At 37.2% G+C, this 16,856-nt stretch overlaps 1 pseudogene; it reads left to right on the plus strand.

Annotated features, from left to right (window-relative positions):
• Positions 1-6,818, plus strand: part of LOC122646471 — a 37,457-nt pseudogene extending 30,639 nt beyond the window's left edge.
• The last annotated feature ends 10,038 nt before the right edge of the window (positions 6,819-16,856 follow it).

The raw sequence follows: 16,856 nt of genomic DNA on the forward strand, positions 1-16,856 counted from the left end.
AGGTGGGGGAGTTGGATCTTTTTTTTTCCTGTTCCTCATCTGGGGTTGTCCAGATTGAGGTGCTTTTGTACATTCCTTCTATCTTGTATTAATACAATCTGATCTTTAGCAAAAAAAAGCAAGTTGGGCATGTTTGATATGTATGCACCAACTTGAGGGGGAGTGTTATAATATGGGTTCAAGGGTAGAATTGTAAGGGTCCTTTTGTCCTTGTACTCATTCCAGAATGTTCTTCTCTTTATTATAAATAAAGATGGCTGCAGTTACTCTGACTCAAGCCAATATTCGCGGAATTCAACAGTTTGTTTTGTTGCCTAGTCTATCCCTGGTCAATAATTAGTATTCCCTTTTGTATCCTGCCCATATTGATTTACCAAAAAACCTCTTTAATGTTCTGTTTATTTACAATGCCTTCATTCCCTGTAAACTTTGAAATAATTACAGAACTGCCATTGTCATTCATCTTTTGGTTATTATTCCCTTAAGCGGACCCTAAGCTATCTGAATCAGGGTTTTTGAACACCTTGAATTGCATCACTCCTATTAACAACTAAGAAATACTACTTTGGCATATAACACTGAGAACCTGTGTTTCCACTATTGTCTAGAGCCATTTCCCCCCATATTAACATAATAGTACCTTTGTTATACCTTTTGTGAAATGATTTGCATCTGTAATCCTTGCTACCAATGACTGATTAATGGGAAAATCTTGTTGTAACCAAAGTTGGTGAAAAAGAAGTTGTGTCCTTACTTTTTTGCCCTTTTACTATAACACTTTTTTTCAATGATGGTAGATCCTGTCATTTCACATGTGTACTTAAACATGTGCTAGACAATGACCTTATTTGATAATGACACAATGATAAGTCAATTTCAAATTATTTTGAAAAACCTTTTTTTATAACTCAACTCAACTCAGCCTTATCCCAACTAAATGGACCCAGCTACATAGATTCTATTTCTCCACTCAGCGAGGTTCAACAATGTTTTCAAAATAATTTGAAAACACCTTTTTCACCCCTACCTTAAACAACTTTTGGGAATATGACAAGGGGTAATTAAAAGAAGGTTACAACCTCTCACTTCACCACTTTGATGACAACAAGAAGCACCCATGATTAATTGATATCAACCTTTTTGATCATTAAAGCAGCCACAAGTTTTTAGTGAAAACACATTTTCAAATTATTTTGAAAACACCTTTTTTACCCCTACCTTAAAGAACTTTTGGGAATATGACAAGGGGTAATTAAAAGAACGTTACAACTTCTCACTTCACCACTTTGGTGACAACAAAAAAAGCACCCATGATTAATTGATATCAACCTTTTTGATCATTAAAGCAGCCACAAGTTTTTAGTGAAGTGAAGAAAATTGTAGGTTGACTCTTCAAAGTACGTATTGATCTTATTGATTTCATGAAAACAAGAAAGAAAGATTGAAAGTTTAAAGAGCTTATAAAGAAAAAAATATATGGAAGTCCAGAAAACTCCGGGTGGTATCATATGCAGAATTAAAAGATGACATTGAGACCTGTGTTTGATGACAGTTAATAAGGAACTACCCGGGTGGCAGCAAAGGATCAGGTACAATACAGGTTTTGTCAAGAAAATTTAGTTCAACCTGTCAATTGGGCAGACGATGTAATTATAACTTATATGGAAGATTAAAATAAGGAGTGCTGTAAATCAGTGCAAGTCCTGCTCCCACAGGTTCTCTGGAGGTGCCATTGTGGGTCTGTCCTAACCTTAGGCATATTTCACAAAATGACTACCCTCAGATCTACTCATGTCTTCATGCTGGCAACCCAAGCTTTTCCCATCACACCAAGTGATGGCCCTTATGAGAGTAAGGAGATATGAAAATAGATAGATAGGTAGGTCTGTCCTGACCTGAAGCCTGCATGGGCTTACTTTCTCCAACCTTAACCAAGCAGCTGTTCAGCTCATAACAAATCCCCCTCTTCATTTTAACTATTTTATTTTCTCTTTTTTTTTTCTTGGGGGGGGGGGTGGAGGGTGGGGAATGTTGGGGGAGGTGAGTGATCCATTTGACATCCATTTCAATACCTACCAGCAAGTAATGGGACAAGAAGGCTAGTCCATTTTTCAGTAGTCAGAGAGGCACATATTTAGAGGAGAATCTTTATACATTTGAACCTCAAGGAAAAAATGGAAGTCAATAGCAGGAAACTTCAGCAGTGTTTGGTATGCATTCTTGGAATGCATTCTAAGTCCATTTTACATTCTCGGATGATAAAAATAGTCGTTTTTATCATTTGAGAATGCGAAATCGACCTAGAATGCATTCCAAGAATGTTTACCAAACACGGCCTTCATTTTACTACTTAGAATGTCAGATGTAGTGATGGCTCTAGGAATAGAATGTATATAGCATCATCTCTCTTAAGGAGATAGTTAGATGGTGGGAAGATTTAGTTAAATTAGGTGTGCCATTGACAATCATTACTATTAGCATGGATGCTAACAAGTCTTATTCCTGTTCCAAAATAAAGCCTTTGGGACTCTGAGTTCATTCAGTAGCATATACAGGACTGTTCCAAGGTTATTTCTTAGAACATTTAAGGTTTCAGACTTTGTGATTTCTTGGAGACTATACCATTAAAAATCCAGGTGTTGATAATGTGCTCGCGCACCTCTCTAGGGAAATATGTTAAGAGCATGTGAACTTAAAATCATTTTGGGAGGCATGGATCTTGAAATGGAAAGGTTGATTATCCATTCTGAATGTGTTAGACTCCATTGTAAGGAGCACAGAAGTTAATGCTCTATGCTTCATTCCAATTTTATCATTAGTGCTGTCTTGGGAGCTATTGCAATGTGTTTAATTTTCTATTATTATTGTGGAACTTCTAAGTGGGCAAGCCTTGGCGCAATGGTTAAGTTGCGCTATTGCAACCTGTTGGTTACGGGTTCAAAACTTGGAAACGGCCTCTCCTGCGAAGCAGGGGGTAGGCTTGTGTACATTAGTCCCTTCAGATCTTGTAGTAGCAGGAACCTAGGGCACTGGGATGCTCTTTTTATTCTGTAACTGCTAACAGTAGTTATGACCTCACATTTTGATTTGTATGATCATTTTTTGAGATTTCCTTTCTTCAGTTCTAGAAAACAATCACTACATGTGTATGAATTCCTTTTTTTTTTCCCCGAAGCACTCTACAAATGACATTGATCTCTCATCTAAGTTACATGAGTATTTATGGAATTTTCTTTTGGAGAGACCAGAAGCAGTCAACAATATTTTTGATGACTTTGGGAATTGTGACTTGTGTCTATGAGACACAGCCCACCTTTATTTATAATAATAAGATGAGTACAAGGACAATAAAGCCACTAGGGCGACACAAAATAAATCCTAAGGACAATTATACCCTTGAACCCATATTACAACACTCCCTCTCAATTTGGTGCATGGATGTCACACATGCCCAACTTGCACACAAGTGGACAAAACAATTTACTATTTAATCCATTATTAAAAACATCAGCAAGCTGGTCTCCAGACTAGACAAATGGAATGCAAATCAGTCCTTGTTCCAGCTTCTCTTTGATGAAATAGTGATCAATCTCCACATGCTTGGTATGATCATATTGGACCGGATTGTGAGCAATATTGATAGCAGATTTGTTGTCACAATAAAGCATCATAGGTAAAGATGTAGGAATAGCCAAGTCTTTCAACAGTCCTTGGAGCCATATTAATTCGCAAATGGCATTGGACATGGTGTGGAACTCAGCTTCAACACTTGACCTTACAACAACAATCTGTTTCTTGCTCCGCCAAGTAACAAAGGTTACCTCCAGCAAAATTACAGTAACCGGATGTAAACCATCGATCATCAGGAGAGCTGGCCCAACTAAAGTCGGTAAAGGCTTCCACCCACAAATGATCATGAGGGGAGAAAAGAATTCCCTTTCCTGGGGCAAACTTTAAGTACCGTAATATACGTATCACAGCTTCCCAATGTGAAGTGTAAGGGTCATGCATGTATTGGCTAACCATGTTGACGGCAAAGGTGATGTCTGGCCTGGTATGGGAAAGACAGATCAGCTTTCCAACCAACCACTGATACTGCCCTTTATCCACAGGGTCACCAATCTTGCTAGAGGGCTGAATTGGCCACGTCCACATCCGCGACCACAGTTAGCAACAAAGGCAGAACTTCCCTTGGTAGTAGTATCAGGTTTAGATGGATTGGCTAGTCTATTGATACGTGAAAATACTTCATTAAGACATGGAACTTTCTCCTCTGCAAGTAGTTGACCTTTCAATGATTGATAATTAGGGTGCAATCTAGCCAGAAATTTAACAACATGAAACTCAGCCCGTTGTTGTTTTAACTGATCCAAATTGGTAGTGAGGGGCTGATGGATCTGAAGTTCCTCAATCATACCCTTATAGCTAGCAAAGTATTCACTTAAGGTTTTATCCCCCTGTTGGAAAGTAAAAATCTTCTCATAGAGATCATACATACGTGAAATATTCCTTTCTTGAGAAAAAATTTCACGTAAATCATTCCAGACATCCTTGGCAAGAGTGTGAAACATCTCATTAGATGCAATAGCAGGCTCAACACTATTCCATAACCAGGTTTTAATAATAGAGTTCTCAAGCATCCACTCATCATGAGCTAAAACTGAAGTAGGATCCTTTGGATCAACAGTAGGAGGATCACCAGTGATATATTTTATTTTTCCTTTGGCATGAATATATGCATGTACGGCTTGGGCCCTAAAAGATAATTGGAGACTCCGGAGAGCTTGATAGTAGGAATTTGAACTTGGACATTGTCCAATGGTAGTTTAGGATCAGCCATCTTGCAGAAAGAGCAGCAGTAGTAATGCAAGCAGAACCAGGTTAGGGTAACACAAGACCCAAAACAGCAGCAGCAGCAGTATCACACTTGATAGCACAGTGGCAGAAATAATAAACTGACAATTGGCTTCTAAACAAACCCAGATTAGGGCAGGATATAAAGCAACCGGCAGAATTAGGGTTTGAAAAACCCAAAACAGTAGCAGAAAAACCAATCGGTAGTAGTAGGGAGGTAAGGGTATGATTTAAAAACCAATAATAGCAGCAAGACAATCGGCAGAATTAGGTTTTAAGGAAACCAACACTTCAACCAAATAAAATAACAATCGAATGCTGTACCTGAAGAAGGGAACCAGAATTGGATCAATTGAAGACAAAATCACCTGATAATAAACTCTTAAAAGAGAACCGCAGGGGATAGAGAAGAGAAATTTTGGCAAATAGAATTGTTGAATCTGCAGTAGATCCTTAGTAATATAATTGAGCAGCTCCGACTTGAAGTTCTTCAATCGATCAAACTCTTCAGGTAAGCTGTTGTAAAAATAAACCCTTAGTTTTCAATTGAAAACTCTATCTATAGCTTAATCCATATATGCAGCAGAGGGTGTTGCACCCGTAGAAGAAATTAAGACTTTGAGAAGACTCTCAAACCAGAATCGCAGGAGACAACAACCTAATGGTTGTGCTCTGATACCATGTAACAGAATATAAAGCTAAAGAACCAAAACCAAGAATGAGAAGAGGAGAAGAAGAAGAAGTGATGGAGAGTAGGAGAAGGGACTGTAATTGTAAGAATCAAGTACCCAGTCCCCCTCCTCATTGTCTTATTTATATTACTCAAATATTCAGATTACAAGAAGGATTCCTAATCACAATAGGATCCACAAATATAAAACAGAAAATAGAAATAGAACAAATCCTAATAGAACTAGGAGTTTATAATCCTAATTATAAAACACAAAAACCAAAACACTGTTCACGTGAACAGTGTCACGTGAACAGTACTTCAACATGTTGCAAAGTTGTTTCTAAGATAATAATCAGGAACTGATTATTTAAGGTATCTGAGGTACACCTAGGGAATGTTATTCTATATTCTGAAAAGCACATGGAGTTAAATATATGGAGACTGTTGCAGAGCTTAGTGATGCTATTGATTTTTCTTTGAAGGGAAGTGGAGACAGTTCTTGGAGGTTCACGTTGTCAAGAACATCGGATTGTTTGTTCTGTGGTCAGCTGGCACTCACTAAGGAGACATTCCAAGCGCATCACCTTAATGATATGTGTAGTTGCTGATATAATTTACTCTGCTGTCGTTGTTTTTGTTCTTTATCCTCTTGAGCCTATGCTTGTTTTCTAAGCTTGTGATTGCTGATAAGTGTAGCCTGCATGTCATTAAGCCTTCTGGCATAAACCAGAAAATAAAATTGTCAAACTTATGATGACTCCATACAATACAGTATAATTTCAAAATCTGGTCGGTGTTGAACAAATTTGAGACTTTAACTAGTTATCTGTTCCTATGGTAAAGCTATCTGCAATACATATTGTAAGCATTCGAGCCAGTTCATATATGCTACCTTTTAAGTAGTCTTAAGACCTGATGGTTGTTTGCTTACAACAGATGGAGGAAAACAGCCTCAGGATCCATCTCATACAACTGAAACAAGCTTTGCTTAAAGGGGCACCACAGCCACTATTAGCAGTTAGAACACTTGGGTGACCTCTCCAGATGGCTAACAACTTACTGTTTTTCACTATAATTGTCAAAGATAGCGACATGCCTGCTCTCTCTCAGTGAGTGTAAATTTTTTTTTTGGTGGAAATTTTTGTTCTTTTATTCCTTTAGTTTTTTTTTGTTTTTCAGTTAACTAGGAGCATTGAGCTCTCTTCTTTCACCCTGTAATATTTGTATCACTCAAAGTGGGAAAAAAAAATGCAAAAGGAAGTGGAGGTTGGAAAATCCATTCACAAGTTCAGAATGTGAGTAGAGTTTCAATAATGCATTTATCACCAAAGTTTTACCCCATAAAACACAGTTGGAAACCTGCAGTTTGTGTTTATTCTTCAGCCGCTTGTTTCTATATCTTCTATATATCAGTGAAATATTTTTATTAAAAACTCGAAAAGCATATGAGACATGCAGAGTGAAAAGAGACCACTCCAAGAAAGTCAAAAGAAAGTAAAACCAAAGTCCCCACTCCCCAACACACCCACACAAAAAGAGTTGCATCCCTTCCCAGTCTCCCTCAACCTGCCTGGACCCCTAAAATATGGCCCTACACATCATAGCATTTTGCTTCTGCCCAAACAATTATCACTGGACGAATGCTCTCATGGTGTATTCTTATGAAGAGAGGCAACTAAATCATCAATCCACTTCACTTGTAATTTCAATCCCACAACATGCTCTTTCCCTTGCAGTTAAATTCTGCCTCGTTCCAACTGACACTAGCCTTTCTGACCCTCTCCATTCACACAAACCTCCCTCACAAGGATATATCTTTCCTTTACTTTCTGACTTTTCGCTTTCTCCTCAGTTCACCGTGACTTGTGTCCTGCTTCCAGATTCAATGCTGATTACAATACTCCTTAATATCTCTTGGTCCTTGTTTCATTTATGTTCCTCTATGCCCATAACTCACGCGCAAGACCAGTTAGCAGCACATGTGTCACTTCATCAAAAATCTTCGAAGGATATGCCAAAAGCGAGAGTTATGGAGTAGCAATTTGTTAGGATTCTATATTCATTTCTTGCATACTAGTTTGTCATTTACAGATTATATGGAAACCACCCATATCTTTGTGCTTACGGTGGGGTAAAACACAGTTGTACTTGTACTATAAATTTCCTTTAAATATTAGAGTTATCAGTCTCTCAAATTATCTTGTATTGATGAATTTTCTCAATCTCTAAGAGTTTCTGCTGGGTATTAGAAGCTCTGATACAAGATCTTGTGTGGGCCATTATGTAATCCTCATCTTCCCAAACCTACTGTTATTTCATAGAATAACCTACAATTTCTTCTCCCTCGTCACAATACCGATGGCACTTTCTTCGTCTTCATCTAAGACAAAATATCCATGCCATCTACTTTGAAAGGTAGAAAATTGTCTCCACAGGCTTAAGCAATCCAATTTTATCCTATGGAAAACCCAATTCTTTGGCCTTGGTGAAGCCAGGAAATGCTTGGGTTTATCAATGAGACTATCCAGCCATATATTGTTAATAGAGGACCTTCATATTCGAGCCAGCTTAATATGTAAATCCAGATTTTATTATGTGGAAACGATCCTAGCGTCTACTGTACAGTTGGATGACTGGTACTCTGTCTGATGAAGTTCTTGGACTTGTAGTAGGGCTAGACACATCTGATGAAGTCTGGAAGACTTTAGAAGACTCCTTTTGCTGGAACTACACATCTGCTGATGTCTGGAATATAAAGGAAGGCAAAACAATAAAGGAGGATTTACCTCCAAGGGATGTGGCTTCCCTCAAACCAGCCAATACTCTCATCAAACTCAAACTACAAAGTTGTGAGCTCCCCTGACAAATCTGGCTCACAACAGGGTGAACCCGAAAAAGGATCTATGCGTCGAATATGTTGGTGAAGCAAACCACACTGCTATTCTCTGTTGGCATCGCTTCAATCAGACATATCAGCCTGTGGATATTTTACATGCTCTTGCAGCCATGACTTTCCTGATTCAAAAGACACTGCATGGTTCTCCATTCCTTATCATGGCTCAGATAAGATATTTAGTTGGAAATGGAGATGTCTTGGATATTGCTCGCATTGGGTGTGCTAAACTAAACACTGGGCATGATCAACTAAATTTGAAAAATGTGCTAGTTGTTCCAAGAACAAAAAAGAGTATTTCATCAATTAGTCAATTGACAAGTGATCACCCTTATATTTTTAAGTTCTCATCAATTAGATTTGTGATTAAGAATAAGGAAACCAAATTAGAGATAGCAATGGCAGTAGGTGTGGTGGTCTTTATTTGCTTAAGCCCAAGCAAGATGAGGTCATCCAATGGTGCCAATAAAAAAATTACAAGTTAGTTTCCCAGGTTCACAACCAACCCAAGTATTTTCAGGATTCAGATCTTCTACTGTCGAGCTGCCCGGAAGGACCGTGCTGCCCAGACACGGTGCTGTGCTCACACTCAAATCTTTTATAGAGTTTTTTTCTACAATCACAACTATAACCCGATTACTTATCTGGAAAGAATGGAGTTTTTTTGCAAACTCAAATACAATATCCCTCTTTGTAGGGTGGATTTACAAATCAAAGCACAATTCTAAAATTCCCTCACAATAGGATAGCTTTACGATTGATAACACAATAAAAATTTCTCTCATAGGTTGATGTTATATTGAAGCACACTCCACTTGATTCCCCTTCTCCCGATCCTTTGTAGATTCGCACATGAGTGTTCTTGAGTCCTCTAAGCTCTCACCAAAATCCCCCAAAGGAGTGCTCCAAAAGCTCTCCAAGAGACACATGAAAAAGCTCCTCAAGTGTCCTATTTAGAGCCCCATTTAAAAGTCTAGCTGTTATATTATTTTTTGAATGGTGGCGGTTGACCTCAGTCAGAGTGGTCTACCTCCTATATGAGTATATGACAGTTGCTCAAATGGTTCTTCTGTTTTTTTATTTTATTTTATTTTTTTTTTTCAAAAATCATTCTTCGCGATCAATCTCGAACTCTTGTAGTCGACCTCGAGCTTACCAGTCTTAAAAAACAAGGTTTGTTTTTAAAAAAAATAAGGAGCTGGTTTTCATGCACGGTCATGCATTAGAAGAATCTTTCACACTACTTTTTAGTAACCGTCAGATTTAAGGATTTTAATCTGAACCGTTCAAGGATGAAGTATTGTAGATACTCCTCCTATACAGTAGGAGTTTCAAATACACATGTATGGCTGCTTTTTTTATTTATCAATAATGACAATAAAGAAAACGTATCAAGTTCCTTTGTTTTAGCTATCCGCAACTCAACTAACCCTTTCTTCCGCAAAACACTCCTTCCACAAAGAACTCCCGCTTCCGCAAAATACTCCCTCTTTGGCAAAACAGGTATAGTTCACCTCAATCTCAAATCTCAATTGAGCATGAATCTTTTCGCCCTTTTTGCTCTCATCTCACCGCTTGCCTGGATGCTACCTTAATCGTGAGAAAGCCCAATGGAGAATATATCTGATTTGCAGCGTGTGATAGAGAGTGTTGATTGAAAGAAGAAACTGCCCTAGCGTCGATTTGCAGAGGGAGGAGAGCATCGATTGAAAGAAGAAAGCGCCCTAGTGTCAATTTGTAGAGAGAAGAGAGACAGTTTAGTTGATTGGGGGTTTTGAATTATTTTTATCATCAGGCATCGATTGAGAGAAGAAACTACCCTAGCGTCGATTTGCAGAGAGAAGATAGACAGTTTAGATGATTGGGGGTTTTGACTTTTTTTTTTTTTTTTATCGTCACCGTATATTTCTACCGAAAAAATCACTACATCTAAATAAAATAGGCAAAAGTATATTAGTATTTGAAAGATATATGTACAAAGAATAGTTACTATACTTCATCCTTGGATGGTTTTGATTAAAACCCTTGAATCTGACAGTTATTAAAAATCAGTGTAAAAGATTCTTTACATGTACAATCGTGCATGAAACTTTTCCCCAAAAAATAATAATAATAATAATGTTGAGAGACTTTGTAGCAGTTGCCAAATGCCAAAGCATTCACACTACCTTTTATTTTATTTATTTTTTTTTTTTTTTTTATTCATTTGCTATTGAACTATTATATACTATTCACTATGATTTGTGGGGCCAACTCCAATTATGTTATCACAACGTTTTCGGTATTTTGTGATTTTTGTGGATGAAAGCACAAGAAGATAATGAGTGAATCCATGGATCCGTACAGGTGTTCACCAAAGTACCAAAACCGATCCTCCAGTAGAGTAATTTTTTAAATGGGTAAGATTTTTAAAATTCTCCTCCAAAATTTGGATCAGCTTCTATGCGAAGAAGCCTCAATCAGAGAAGAGGTGGTAAAGTATTTTGCTTTCAATACTTGAACCCACAAAGAAGAATGGTTTTTTAACATTCTCCAGCAGAGATTTAAGAGAAGTACTAGATAATGATTAGCACTAGAGAAAAAGCAAGGGCCTCCACAGGACTTGGGTTGACAAAGATATTTCCAAGAGATTGTGTGAATCTTTTTTTATTATTATTATTATTGAAGATGAGGGGTCCCAGCAAAAATCTCTTTGGATTGCATCAAGTTTGTTACAAGTGGACAAGGGAAAATGATAGATGGCCATGTTATAGGTTGGGATTGCAGAAAGAACAAATTTGATGAGAGTTGTGTGTCCAACTTGAGATAGAAGATTCATCCTCCACCCAGACGGTCTGTTCTCCAATTTGTCAATAAAATCCTTGAAAGAAGAGGATCCTGATCTTGGCCAAATTGGCCAAAATAATTTAGTACCTAGGTATTTTGAATTGACTAGGAATTGTTTAAAACCTAGGATTCTAGAATTAGAATTCCTTGTTGAGTCAGAGCAGTTTTCACTGAAGTTGACACAGCTCTTATCGAGATTTACCTTCTATCCTGACATGTCTTCAAACAGGTCTAAGATGGACTTAATTGAAAAAATATCATATTTTGTAGCTCTACAGTCATCTGCAAAGAAGAGATGGGAAATGACTGGGGCTAAATGGGCCAGTTTGATTCTGATTTAGTTCTCACCTAAGCTACTAAAACAAAGGATCGGGAGAGTGTGCACAACTCAGTTTCAAAGAGGCTAAACAGGACAAATTTGCACTCTGTAAGTAAAATGGTGATAACTCTTAACTCAGACCTCAACTTGGGGTGGATCAAATTGGAGATTCAAGATATTAGAATGGGCTACAACTTTTATGAAGAAAGTTTCTTCATATCCTCAATGGAGGATATTTGAAATTGTGATAGAAGTGACCATAATTGGAAGGACATGAAAGTAACTTGGATGGAGTGAAAGGTAGAATGACTTACTTCTCTTCTAAGATGAAAATCAACTCTAATGGTGGCCTACAGCTCTTCTAGGATATAGGTGAAGGATAAAACTCCTACTCTTCTAGGAAGGAGAGAAACTTCTTCAAGGTTTTCAATGGAGAATTATCATAGTTCTAATTCCTTTATAATTGGTACATGTGTCATTGTGAAGTTGACCCAAAATTGTTGACTGCAATTGTTGATTAATGGCATGGGCCCTAATTGTATGGGCTTCACTTGTATGAGACTTAATATGGACTTGAGTCATTTTAACTTGAAGTGGATCGAGAGAGTGAGCACAAGTCAACTACAAAGAGGCTAAACAGGACAGATTCGCACTCTGACAGTAAAATGGTGATAACTCACAACTCGGTTGGTGTGATTTAAGATAATAAAATGGGCTACAACTTTTATTAATAAAGTTTCTTCAGATTCTCAATGGAGGATCTTTGAAATTATGATAGAAGTGACTATAATTGCAAGAACATGAAAGTAACTCTGATGGAATGAAAGGTAGAGTGACTTACTTCTCTTCTAAGATGAAAATAAACTCTAATAGTGACCTACAACTTTTCTAGGATGTAGGTGAAGAATAAAACTCCTACTCTTCTAAGAATGAGAGAAATTTCTTCAAGGCTTTTTGGTTGAACTCTTCAAGATTCACAATGAAGAACTCATCATGATTCTAACACATGCTCAAAGCAATTTCCATTCAAAACTCAAGTCTATGTTACAAATGACAATAGTGAGGCCTTTTATAGGTAAATAGAATAAATCTAAAAATTACTGCAACATCTCAGCCCTTGATTCAAATGAAAATCGATGGTTGAGATCAAAAGAAGAAAGGAAAAACCATAAATATTACTTAGGAGAAATCACTAACATAGGGGGCTGCAACATAAGGGGGGCTTCACTTTGTAATCTTCAAGAAAACTCTTGGGAAGTGCATGTGAAGAGAATGAAACAAAAGATCATTGGAAGAAGTGTTACCACATCACCAAGCACTAAGGAAGGAAATGAGATCTAGAGAGACTTCTCAATAGATGAAATTTTGTATACACAGTCAGCCCTAACATACTTTACCAAAACGGCCATAAATCCTTGTAGAAAATAGAATCATGCACTATTTTTATTTTTTTTTTAAAGTAGACTTCTCTATCTTCCCATCCATATAAGGTTCATGGTCTAATTCCTTCGGAATTAGTATAGGTGTCATTGTGAAGTTGACCCAAAATTGTTGACTGCAATTGTTGATTAATGGTATGGGCCCTACTTGCCTGGACTCCACTTGCATGAGACTTAAGATGGATTTGGGCCATTTTTGCTTGAAGTCTTTTAGTATCTTCTAAGAGTATGGCTATAGTCCATTTGAGTAAAGAGCTGATTAAGGTTGGCCACATGGGTGCGGGCGTGGCCTACATCAGATTCCTTTGAAAAAACCATCAGATTGGACAGTAGAAAGCATACATGAAAGGCCTTCCATAACAAGGAGGAAGAGATAGGATGAATGTCATGACCCAAACCGGATAAAAGTAGGGGTCCGGCCCTCGCGGGCACCGATCAAACCATCGCTAAAACAAATATTATTCTTCATAATAAACCATCATTAACCAAATCTCAAACATAAATTATTTTCCATCATAGTCAAAACCATAAGAATCCTACTAGTGGCATCTAATGTTATTCAAAGTCATAAGAAATTAAAATCCCGAATATCAAAGTTTACAATGCAGAAATTCCCTGTTACATCCATCTAAAAGTAAAATAAACCAGCAAGAGCTAAAATCACATGCTCATGTCATCCTCGAGTACCCTACCATGATCACCTCCGTCTCAATCCTCTGTAGTGTCATAAAACAAGGGTGAGCTAAACAACTCAGTAGAATAAATTATAATAAGAGCACAACACAACGTAACCTAAAAATTATTCACACATGTCATACAATTGTTTCCAGTTTTTCCAAATTAGCATTTCTCATTAAAACCCTTTCCATTATGACACCGTTTATTACTCTAGCCGACACTGAGGAAAATAGACTGCCACCGCCCTTCTCTCGAAGGAAACACGGCACCACCATAATCACTCTCTTTCGTCACCCACTCTATGACTACAAGTACACCACTGACAACTCTCCTATGTACAGTGGGTAAAATTCTATGGCCAACGGAGCACAACCCCTCAGGTGGCTATGACTCTCCACCGGCACGGTGCAACCTATGAATCCTCAAATTCTCCCTCCAATTAGAATCTCCACACTCTAGGTTCAAATCCTTAGATATCCCCAGCAATTTCAGATTTCATAAATACCACAAGAAAATCTCAAGGACACTTAATTTAGCAATAATCCTCTCAGAAATTCATAAATTTTCAGTAAAATAATATTAACTTCAACAATGTTAGATTCCAGCAAATGCATCTTAGCAGTACACAGTAATTAACCTCGAACGTATACTTTCATCTGTACTATATGATAGCATATGCATTTCAGCAGCACATGGTATTACATGATATATGGCAGTAAACAAATACTCTCAACTATATCATTGCATACATGTTAAATAGTTTAAATAAAAAAATCTCTACATTACTATATTTCAGAATGTTTAGACGCATATATGTCACAACAACAAGAGATTTCAGGAATAAAATTTGAAGAATCTTAGTGATTGGTCTCTAGAAGCCTAAAGTTTAGGTTTCGAAACTCAGTTGGAAGAAAAACATAATCACAGATCACAGTGATGGTTTAGAAACCAGATTAGGAAGAACTTCATTAAATTCAAATCAACAACTCTGTTAAGCCTCAAACTTTGGTCAAAAGTATGTTTAATAGGGAAAAAAATAAGATACTAAATCTCAGGTTGATACAATGGTCGGATTCTGAGATGTGGGGGATTCCTACTGAAGATGGGGTTATAAAAAAAAAATGGAGTAACAGATCTGAAACTCAATCTCAAAAGAAAATACAGTGAGGATCAAATGTATTTGAACAACCAAATATGCAGGAATATCAGTAATGGAAGTTCAAGAGCAATCATAAAAAAAAATATCAGAGATTACAAGTCCGAAACTTAGAATTCTAGACTTCAAAATATATATGCATATATATGTCACAGCAACACATGCAAATAGACTAAATTAAAACCCTCTGCGGTACACATATTCCAGCATTCATATTCATCACAGTGCATGTTGACAGCATGGTATTGCTACACATTATAGTATATGTATACTAGAACATTTGCTTATCATACCACACACACACGCACACAATGAAGTACTCTCACTATAATCCCCCTATCTCAGTCCGTAGTTGAGTCAAAACCAATCCTCTTTGTTCCATGTACACCAGAGAATATCAACCCTACAGTGTAATATGCATACCATTAAATGCATAGCCTAAATCCTAAATTAGTCTCCTATTCCCTTAAGAAAATAATCGCCCATCAAGCTCTCCCACATGCTGTCCTAGCAAAAAAAAATACTAGTACACAGTCCACTCAACAGTGGACTGCACAAAAAAATTTAATAAATAAATAAAATACTACCTGGTCTTCTTCTCCTTGGTCACGAACTCAATAGCCAAGGTTCTCTTTTCTTTCTTCCCCCCCCCCCCCCTTTTTCCTTTCTTCACTTTTATATATATATATATACCCACACCCTCTCCCTCTCTCTTTATTCTTTTCTTCCCTTTTCCTTTTTCCTTATTTCCCTCTTATTTTTCTCAATTCAATCTTCATTTTACTTGTTGGGGATTGGCCATGGTAGCTCCCCCCCCCCCCTAAAATAAAAAGAATACATATACCTTCGATGTAGCTAGAGTGACTTGATCCCTAAATCTCGTTTAAACCCAGCTTTAGTTCTAACCACTAGGCTAAACAACTTAGGTGCTTAGTAAATATATATATTAATCTAATTAAATAAGGAGCTAGACTATCATTAAATATCTTAAAATATCATATAAATCATAATACCAACTAAAACAAAGTTACAACAAAAAGGTTATACTCATAAAAGCATAAAAAAAGGTAATAGTAAATTATGAATTTGCCCTTGAGGTATAAAATTATGAAAATACCCTTGGGTAGAAATAAATGTGAAGACACTTAAATTTCAAAATTTGGGACATTACAGTGAAAGAGGGTCTCCTTGTCGAAGACCCTTGGAAGGTGTGAAGTGAGAAAAAGCAGATCTATTGAGTTTAATAGAAAAAGAACAAGAGGATAGGCATAAGGAAATGAGATTACACTAATGATCATTCAGCCCTATCATTTTCATGATGTTAAGTAGAAAACTCCGTTCGGATCTATCATATGCCTTGGACATGTCGATCTTGAGAGCCGAGAACCCAAGTTTTACTTTTTTATGGTTTAAATAATAAAAAATATCTTAGGCTAAGATGACATTGTCTGTGATCTGACATCCTTTAACGAAGGCTGCTTGGAGTGGAGAAATGAGTTGTTGAAGAAAAGGCCTAAACCTATTAGCCAACATTTTTGAAATTAATTTGTATGCCACATTGCAAGGCTGATAGGTCTAGAGATATCAACTTTATTTATTCCCTTTTGTTTGGGAATTAGAGCAAGCAGAGTATGGTTTAGTTTAGGGAGAAGAAAGCAGTTAGAAACAAGATTGTACAAATCAGGGTAGATGATATCCCAACACTTCTGATAGAAAAAAGCCTGGAATCCATCAGGTCCTTGCGCTTTGAATGGATCCATGCTAAAGACCACGTCCTTTATTTCCTCGATGGATGGAAAACGGGTGAGATTGACATTGTCCTCTGTTAAAAAAATAGACTGGGAATAAATCCCCCCAAGCAGTCAGGATCAAGTGCATTGGAAGATTTGAATAAATCTGAAAAGAAATCAGCAAAGGCTGCTGCAATTTCTGGAGGTAAAATTACCTTCATTTTCCTCCTCCTCTTTTCTATCCTCCTTAAGCCTTAGACAATTATTCTTTATATGACCTTCCTCCTC

This window comes from Telopea speciosissima, chromosome 11 (assembly GCF_018873765.1).
Source record: "Telopea speciosissima isolate NSW1024214 ecotype Mountain lineage chromosome 11, Tspe_v1, whole genome shotgun sequence".
Lineage (NCBI taxonomy): Eukaryota > Viridiplantae > Streptophyta > Magnoliopsida > Proteales > Proteaceae > Telopea > Telopea speciosissima.